Genomic DNA, 10438 nt, shown 5'->3' on the forward strand with positions numbered 1-10438 from the left:
AGACTCGTGAGCTTCCGATTTGTATACAGCAATGGTTATATAATCAAATTACTTATTTCCTATAATCAATGACAAATCACAGAGTAACGAAACTAACCTCATAGTTATATAGAATATTTTTGTATTCAACCAGCTGTGAGTTAAAACAAATGATATTCCACTAAAACAAACTTAAGACTTTAAAGACTGCTTTAAAAAATAATTTTGAACGTCTAGTATTTTACTATGTATATTTAAATAATCTACCAAATAAATAAACGTATCAATCATTAGGCCTATAGAATTACACATAGGATAAATAAGTCAACCCTAAGTATGTCTTTAAATTTTTATCCAAATGCTGAATTTGTGCCACAAACGCTGTTATGTTAAGCAAATTATATTATATACCAAAAGCTAATTTAGAACTTAAGCGTCGGCTGCTAGAATTTTCAAAAATTAAAACTTAATTTGTAAAAAACTGGGTCCCTAAATTAAAATTATGGCTTCGACATTCCCTAGTTCTCAAATTTATCTTTCTTTCAACACAAAAATCATGAAAATCCGTCGAGTGGTTGATTCAGAATCGTGAAATAAAAAAACCCTGTCACGTTTTAATATATAAGAATGTTATGAACAAAGAAACTAGGTTTATGATTAGGTTATTCAACATTTACATATTATATTTCGTTATAAAAACAAGTAAAATGGGTAAAATTTATGTTATTTAGTGTTGCGGAATAAAACTCTGCATGCGCCCGCTCCTGTTTTACTGGTGAAGCGCCTCCTCAAGGGTTAAATAAAATTACTTTAAGCTTAGTTGTAAATAAGTTGAGTTCACTACAGATGAGTTAGTAGAGTGGTATTTTTCTGCACGTTATTTAGATTTGTTCTGTTTTAGTCTATATTTCCCTATTTATTTCCTTGATGTTTGAGAGCTTTAGTTCTAATTCAAGTTCATTTAGCTTTTGTTTTGTAGCTCTTAGAGGCAAATGGGGTGTTTTTGTGAATTTTAAGTAGGGGTCTGCGGGCCATACTTCTTTACTTTAAGTTGGGTAAAAATAGTGCACTGTAGTGCATAAAATATTTTCTTACTAAAACAGTTATTTCTGCTACCTGGTTGTGCATTTAAATTAAAATGGCAGATAAATCTTCAACTCTTCTTTCAAAATATTACAACAGATTATAAATAATGGATAAAAAGTCTTAATAAATTATTTATTGGGCAAGATTTTATTTGAAAAGGAACCTTGTATGGTAAATTGGAAGATTTATGCCCTGAAGAAAGATGTTTCAGTTAAATTAAAAATGCAAGTTTAAGTTGTGAAGCATAGTTGGTACAAGGTCACAGTGATTCTGCAGAGCGCAGGAAAGTAGTGCCAAAGTGGCACAAACCAGCTTGTTACTGAACAATCACTAACCAGCTGTCTGCAGAATCGGCACATCTACAGCCACAAGTTTCCCAACCGGGAAGAGTTAAGTTATGTTAAAATGATCTGTTGATAAAATCAAATAAATTTATTGTGCCTCTGTTTAAAAAGATGTTGTATTTTTAGATTGATTATGAACAAAACAATTAAGAAGATTATGTGAATCGTGCTGAAGCAAAAAAGAAGATTCATCATCCAGGCTAGAATTGGAAAATTATTACAGTCAAAAATTGGATTTTGTCTTGTAAGTTGGGATTACTAAAAGCGCAGTGTATGATGTGATAATAATAGGCTATATTTCCTAAGCTAAGTTACAAGTGTAAGATTGTTGTAAGTGTTACAAATTGTTTTAACCCGGAATAGTTTATTTATAAAGCTTTAACTACTTGTAGAAACAATTTCATGATAAATTATTGAAGAAATGTGCAAGTGTTCATCACACACATTAGTGGTAGAAAATGTTTGAAATGTTACAAGAATATTCTGAAAGTAATCAAAATATGTCTAATAACACTCTTGAAACATATATTTTTACTTATACTGTTAACTCGCAAGGCTTTACATATTACAAAAGATGGTAAGGTGTGATTGATTTCAATTGGACACTCAAGACCAATCATCAGACCCATAGGTGCTTACTGCGTCTGATCATGGTTGCGCCATCTTTTATATGTACTGTATTTACCGTCTTGTCAGTTATCAGTATCTTCTTCTTATATATTACAGGGATTTTTTATTTCACAATTCTGAATCAACCACTTGACAGATTTTGTGTTAAAAGAAAGATAATTTTAAGAGGGAGAGGAGAGAATGTTGAAGTTGTTTCAGTGCTGGTTTAACTGACAGATGGTTTCAAACATTCATTGGAATGTTTATTTTACAAGATATTAAAAGTTATGCCTACATACTATTTCACTTAAAAACATATTTTTTTCTTACTGTAAAGGATCTGCGTTTTTAGGAAATGTGTGATTTTTAGCAACACATCTCAAACATTTGTGTATAATCAAGTTTCGTCGTAACTGCAATCTGTGTAAGTATAAGTTTATGTCATTAACTAAAATTTTAACTCACGCTAAAATATTTTACTAAGCAAACTATCGCTTAACCGTTTAAGTAGTTTATGTGTTGATACTTCTTTTCTTGATGTTTAAATGTGTGTTTGTCGGCATACCAAAAAAACCAAAATTATTGTTAGTAATTAAAATGTCAACCGGTTTAGCCGGTCTCTAGAAAACTGCCAAATTAGCTGCAGGATGTCAGTAGAAACCAAAATTGATTCAGGGTGCTTTCCAAAAGTAAAAGGCTCGGATGCAGGCTATGCGTGGTGGAGACGACTTTAAAACATGTATTCCAAGGAGTACTACAAGGTAGACAACCACTTGGAAGACCAAGAATGAAGTGGAAAGACCAAGTAATGAAATACATCTCCAGACTAGGATCTACATTAGAAGAGGCAGGGGATAAAAGAGAATGGGAAGCCAGAATCCCCTTAAGATTTCAGTGGCCATGGAGGTATAGTAAGGTACCTCAGATCAAGTACGATAAGGTACGGTAAGTATCTAAGCTCAATATCGTAAAACACGATGGATTTTATTCGATAAATATTATGTTTAGAGCACTTTTTCAAAACATGTCATCGGCAACATTAAGAGAGCAGTTTTGTCCATCGATTTAAGAATTATGTAAATACATTTCATATAGTGTTATCACACACTGGGTTGAGAATGGTTCTCGATGAATGCAGAGGCTGTAGATTTCGCGAGGTGGGATCACCGGGTGCGGAAGTGATTTATATTCGCAACTGTTAATGAGATGAAGCTCTAGCTTGAGCCGTTACCACACACTCGGTCCAACACCTGTGTATAATACACATCGCTGTATATTGTATAGTTATACAACTCGCATTCGTCTTAGTATATTTTGTATGGAAAACCTGGTTGAAACGTTATTGTACATTATGTTGTCCCAAAAGTGTGTATAATATACTTTCACTATTGTATAGTCCTACAGTTAAGCTTCTCCTATTTGTTCTATGTATTTTTTATTTGTTCTAATGTACAACTGTCAATGATTGCAATCTAAACATACAGGATGTGTAAAACTCTGCTGTATATCACGAGAGGCGAGTAAACAAATCAGGTGATTTGAGTGCTACATGTTTCGCTCACGACTATGGGTTGTAAAATATTGGTGTGCAGCTACTGTACTCAAGACCAGTGTGTGTGAATTGGCCGCCAATCTCACTTCAAGGCTTTTCAAATCAACACAATTGCTATTTTATTTTAAAATTATCAGATTTAAAATGCATATTGTATAGGCGTATAATCTGATTTAAGATATAGGTGGTCACAAGACATTTGTTTATGAGATGATTTTCCCCATTAAAACTGCCAGCATTTGTGTACGAGTGTAAACTAGCTGTTCTGAATTATATTCAGTTTTAATTACTACTCGATTCCCGTACGTAGGATGGGCCAACAAATTGTACGGGTAAATATATGTTTCACAGAGTGTTATTGTTATTAGATTATATTCAGTTTTAATTACTACTCGATTCCCGTACGTAGGATGGGCCAACAGATTGTACGAGTAAATATATGTTTCACAGAGTGTTATTGTTATTAGACATATTTCCATTCACAGTACTTTCTCTAAATTTAATAACAGGTACAATGCATATCAAAAAGCTATTTAAAAGGAAATAGCGATGTGGCAGAGATTGTTCTACGTGCATAATGCCGTTACCAACTAAATGCTTTCCATTACAATGATTATTCTATTTGTAAGGTTATGATTAGGGCCAAATGTTTACTCAAACAAAACTTCACAGTATCTAGGTATTTGTCAGTTGTGCAGCCTTTTCATCTCATGTCAATCTGTCTTTACCTTTGTTTAACAATTAATTTTGGGTCCTAAGTTTGGATCCATTATTTACGTATCACAAGTCCCATTGTTTAATTTTTTGTTCAATCTTTCTCACTAACAATTAATTGTCATTGGGCAGTGAGAAAGATTGAACAAAAAATTAAACAATGGGACTTGTGATAAGTAAATAATGGAACTTTGAGAACTTGTTTTATATTTTTTGCCCATTAAAATTTTGGCGATCTGGGCTACAGCCTAGTCAGCTCATATACGAAATTGGGCCTGATGAAGCCACAAAAAGATTATCAATGCTGTCCAACAACAAGGTGCCCTAAATTACGGATATTTCCTGCTGTTGAAAAAAAAGGCAAACATAGTTGATATTTTGAAAAATAAATGTGTTGTTAAAGAAATGATTGGAATTAGAATGAAAAAAAGGTGCTTTTTTCTAAGTCAGAAACAAACAATGCTTTTAAAACATAATTAGTATAGGTTGAAGTAGATTTATTTTAATTTGTAATTTTGTACACCAAAACCGTGCTGCTCCAGCAATTGTAACACTGAAGCTATGTATTAGCTAAACATAGAACTATAGGTACCGTACTTAAATTAAATTATGTTTAGAGGTAAGGATAGTAGTGTAATTGTAGAAACAGTAAGAGAGCACTCTTATTATCATACAACTTATTTTTAAAGAGATTTAAAGAGAGGGTATAGATTACTCTATTCTTAATGAAGCTATGGGCTGCCTCACAAGAGTTGATCTCAAGATTGCTAACCATACAAATTTCACATATTGTGTGTAGCAAAAAATGTAAAATTTAAGAAACAAAAGTGTGTCTTATTAACTTGCCTCCTACGATAAATAAATTGAGGCGATTTTGCAGGCATCCAAGTTTTTCAAAGTCTGTACATTTCTCAAAACAAATTCACATTTCAAAATAAAATATTGAAATTTGAATAGGACTTTTCACTAACCTCTACTCACAAGAGAATGTCCTAAAATGGTTATTTTGGTTGTATTGCATGAGCTCAAAGTATAGCATGCAATAGGCATCCATCGTAATAGGAACACATTTTATTGGAATTTGTATCGAATGCTTTGGGTTGATGATTGTCTCATGGGCTGGTTGTTTTATCTAGATGTCTACTTCCCTGTTAGTGTTGTCTGATTTTTTTTATCAAGGCAATCATGGAGTTTGGTACCATTTGTGAAATGCTTGATTGATTGACTTCAGATATTTATTTGATTTGCTGTAAAAAGGGGTTCTTAAAGGAGACATGGGAATGGGGTAGAGTTACAAAACATAAGACAATGTGCCAAATTAAGTTTTGTAAACACATTTCCTTTTGCTTAAACACTTATTCTTATTGAGTATACTTAAGTTGCACTGTGATATGAATTACATTTTATTAAGTTTTCGAGATTACCAGTTAGTTATAAGACATATTATTATTATTGCATTAGATAGGTGCTAATACTATCACAGACCATAAATAAAGTTGAACAGAGTACCCACAGATTGAACACTTTTGAAACTTGTAAACACCAATGAAGTGTTTAAAAACGAAACTTATAACAGATAATTTTTTTATGTTATTTAATTATTTATGTAATATGGAAATCCAAGTATCCTGTCACACACTTCTCTGTATTTTTCGGCCGAGGACAGGTTGATTTTTCTTTATTTCTGAGCTTACAAGCTAGTCCTACTAAAAGTTTGGGATTTCCATTGTTACATGCTCATCAGAGCAGTGTTTATTTGCCCAGTTCGGAGACGATGACGTTAAGACTATAAAGGTTTAGTTACGGAATTAACTCTTTGGTGAAACCCACAATCCTAATAGTCTACTGCTCATAATGTACAAGACCTAAATTCTCTATTTATGGACTGTGTCTAGTATAATCTAACTGTGCTAGTTTGTTAGTGATGTAGTAACAATAACTGTGTTGTAAACAACATTTACCTACGATCGTTTTTTTCAAACTAGCTTTTTCAGTTTGATTTTTAGAATCAAAAAGATTCACTTTACCACATGGTTTGCTTTCTTTACAGCCCTAGTGCAATAAAAAGGACCAATTGGGTTCAAGGATTAAGAGAAAATAAGTAAAATGTTAATGCTTTGAATGGCAATTTATCAACTGGTAACAAACAATTCAATTGTTGAGCTGCTGACTTCCTCTGGAAACTCACACATTCCTTACTTATCCTAAGAGAACTAAATGATTTGCTAACCAACAGTTACAGGAAGGTTTATTAAAAGATTTTGAAAATGCAAGATTGTTCTTGAACGGTTTCAATACATTCAGTATTGCTAAAAAATTACATTTAGCCTACTTGTACTTGAGAGGTTACCTATGGTAATAATGCTGCTAGCATTACCTGTTACCTGAAAAAAGTAACCAAAAGAGTAAAGGTAATACAGTTTTACGAACATAATTAATAAACGGTCATAGGTAAGTTGTGTAAGCAACTTGCGTAATTAGCTTTTACGACACTTGTAGTAGTTATAAGGTAAAAATCTACTTGTTTCTTAGGACTATGTTTACGCAATTGTTGCATAAACTACTATTTCCTGTGTTCTATTTATTCCACAGTTTAGTTATAAGAACTGTTCATTTGCATTTATAAAATTTAACTACGAGTACCTTTTATTGTAATATATTTTACATATTAGTTTTACTTATTAGTTTTTGGTTTTTGACATTTAAAAAATGTGGACGTGGAACTTTTTTATATTTTAGAAAAATAAATTTATATTTTAGTAGTAAATGTGGTGATTTTTATCCTTAAAGTACTAGGGGAACCTGCACGCTTTCACTTGAAAATCTAACAGCAATTTCTTCTCTTACTAAAACATGTATTCAACTCATAGAAACAGAAAGATAAATATAAGGAATTTTTACTTTCTCCCACTATACCATAGTATATGGAGAAAGTATTGTTTTCGTCAAAACTTTCGAGTTTGAGTTTTGAGTGGATATATCCGTTTTATATCTGCAAAAAAGTGGTTTTCGAAGTGATTTCTGAGCGTGTGTGTGTGAGTGTGTCTGTATTCACCGAATAGTGGCATCCTTCACAGGCACACGGCCGTACTGTGGCACCTTAAAAAATTGTGGCACCTTTTTCTGCCACAGCTAATTCGATCATTTTTGGGGTTTTCCAGCATTATTACGTAGTTTAAACATCACATGCCACAATTGAGTATTTTTGAACTCGTTGATGTGAGTTTAAGCAGCGCAGGTACACGCCGAATTGTGGAACACGAAACCACACCGGTAGCTAGCGCGCCTCATGCCGTCCGCCGGAATTATAACTTCCCTAATGCTATGTTGCCAATTCTCGCGCCAGCCTACACTCTAAATAGTGGCACCATGCCGCAATTCAGTATACATCAACAGTGTGTGGACAGGATGCCACTTAATGAGTAGTAGCGCTTGAGCAGTGTGTAGAACAGTGCAACAAGCAACTAATAATACACTGTACTGCCACTTACTATAAAACAGTTTAAGTACCATAAATAATATACTTTTGCTCCGAGTGGTGAACAATGTTTTACATTACAAATAATTTGTGTAGTAAATTATTATTTAAATTGTTTTTATGCCGCCATTAAAAAATTTATTTTTGTTTACAAACATAAATTGGTAACGTAGTTACTTTGTATCAATTGAATTTTTACATTGAAACAATAACAATGTTTTTGGTTAGATCACTATATAAGTTGCCCTATGCTGCAATTTTTTATCTTACAAACTATTTCGTGCTGATACATCTATTTTATTAACATTCTAGTCATGTTGACAAAATATTTTACAATTACATTTCTGAATCACTCAGTAAAGGTAGATTTTGATGCATCATTGCTGAAAGTTATGTCTTGCTTCTCACTCTCAGAGTATTCCAAAGACATCTAATGTTTCAATCCATGTTCAAATGTTATATGAGGTAAACATATAATCGAACCAATTTAAGTACTTAAATTTAAATACATATTATTATCAACACGCATAAATTAGTTCAGATTATATATCATCTCACAATCATATTTGCAAAACCTACTGTGCTGTTTTAACCAGTCCCCACTAACAAAAGCATAAAATGAAAGGTCCTAAAGAGGTTAACTTTGAGTCATAACAAGAGTAGTTTAAAAGTTGTAACCGTGAAACTGTAAATAATTTGATATTGCTTGATATTATACAATCGTTTTACAATTTTGTCAATCTATCTGTTACTTTAAATACAAATGTATTTCTATTATTCAATGTTTTGTTTTGTAGAACCTTTAGTATTCTCAACTTTATTAATAACTAGCTGAGTACCCGTCCTTCGTACGGGGATGGTATACAATACTTATTGTAGTTAAATACTCGTGCTTTGCATTTGCAATGAGAGAGGACACGTTTTGAGAAAATTTGGTTTACTATAATCTACGGTATACTATAGTATATAGAACATCTACCATAGCCATAATGTTCTACCACTTCACCTAAACAATAGAAAGAAGTAAAGTTCACACACTCAGGTTTTGTTGCTGCTTGGTTAAAATTAGCTGTTGTCATAAATGTATAAAGAACTAATGGTGCTGCACCCTGTTGGTAAACCGTATAACCTTTTAATGCTATTGAACATCATAGAAACAAATTGTGTAGTTGAAACAGCTGGCAAAATTATTTAATTCCTTTTAAATATGAATACTCATAAGGTTAACATGGGGAACTCTAGAGCCGCTGGGGCGGAACCCGAAAGGATTTTTGAGGTAAGAATATGTCTCTATATGTTTAATCGGGAATGTGAGCTATTATCATACAAAATTTCAACTCAATCCGACTAGTAATTAATGCGTGATTGAACTTCAAACAAACAAACAAATAAACGAACAAACGCACAAACTTTCACATTTATAATATTAGTATGATAAACCTATTTCAACTTACAATATCAATTTTAGGAAATTCCTAGAATGGTTGGAAATATATTGGCATCCGTGAAGTTTGTGTAATGTTTTTTAAAAACACGATGAGTTTTATTTAACTTCACTTATTATTTATTTAAAATGTTTCTACTTCATGAAATTCTCAGTTAACTGGGAGGCGGAGCAAACAGTTTGTTCTAAAATGAACTTGAAAATTCTAAACAATCTTTTTCCTGTTGGGTTACTTAAATAAATAATAAATAATGGATCAAATTGAGGACAGTGGCGGATCCAGAGTGGGGGGAGGCGAAGGAGGTGACCGGGGGTGACCCTTGGGCATACATATATACAGGGTGGTAAAAAAGTCCCTGGACAGTTAAATATTTTAAAAAATAATGCAGATAGAGCTACAATACTTGGTACAAAGTTACAGGGCATAAAACTCTATTTTAACACATATTCAGTGATCCAATAACTCTTCAGGGGGACGGCCCACTAGGAGTCGGAAGAAAATCTTAAATAGAAGCATAGGTCAATATGCACATCAAATTAAAGGTCTTTTTTAGTAGAATACAATGCCGCAAACCGCACTTCAAAAGGTTGATCCTGCGCAAAATGGCAGATGTTCGAAGATTTTCAAAATTAGCCAATTTCTTTAAATTAAAACACTTTTAAATCTTTAAACAACTGTCATTTTCTTACGGATGGTTCACTATTCTTGTTAACCAAACTTTGCATTAGCATGATGAAGGTGCAAAATATAAGGCTTATCCTCAATGGTTATTAGGTAACTTATCAGGGAACTACAATTGCTGAGAACAGTCGTCATTGTTAACTGAATCCACCTAAATTTAACTCTGGCATTTGTTCAAAACAATTTTAGTTTAGTGGAAACAGAATAGTTTTTTACCTGCAGTTATCAGATTTAATTTTGTGAGGTTTTCTACGAGTCAAATTTTTTAGATTTAAAAAGGGAACGGTCCAAACCGTCTGGAAACAATCTTGCTTGGAATCAAACCAGCGACCTTCATATTTGAAGGGGAGTACACAACCTCTCGGCTACCCAGCCTTTTTTCTGGTCATCAAAATTCAAGCACAATTCTTGGGTTTTCCAGTCTACTGAACACTTAACGTTAGCTGCTTTTGCTGGAATTTCGTTTAAACTAAATTATTGCTCTTTTTAGCGAATTTCCCATATTAGCTATTACCGTAGTACTCATGGTAAGACCTGGACGCGGGACCGT

General features: G+C 32.9%; 1 protein-coding gene across 2 annotated transcripts in view; it reads left to right on the forward strand.

Annotated features, from left to right (window-relative positions):
- Nucleotides 1-7043, forward strand: part of LOC129004956 (uncharacterized) — a 129003-nt gene extending 121960 nt beyond the window's left edge. For both annotated transcript variants that reach the window (XM_054433681.1, XM_054433682.1), the window contains one exon: nucleotides 1536-7043. The gene's annotated coding sequence lies outside the window, so the exon portion shown is untranslated. The remainder of the gene's footprint in view (nucleotides 1-1535) is intronic.
- The last annotated feature ends 3395 nt before the right edge of the window (nucleotides 7044-10438 follow it).

Source organism: Macrosteles quadrilineatus, unplaced genomic scaffold (assembly GCF_028750875.1).
Source record: "Macrosteles quadrilineatus isolate MER2022 unplaced genomic scaffold, UCM_ALF_1.0 Scaffold_13__1_contigs__length_4303367, whole genome shotgun sequence".
Taxonomy (NCBI): Eukaryota; Metazoa; Arthropoda; class Insecta; order Hemiptera; family Cicadellidae; genus Macrosteles; species Macrosteles quadrilineatus.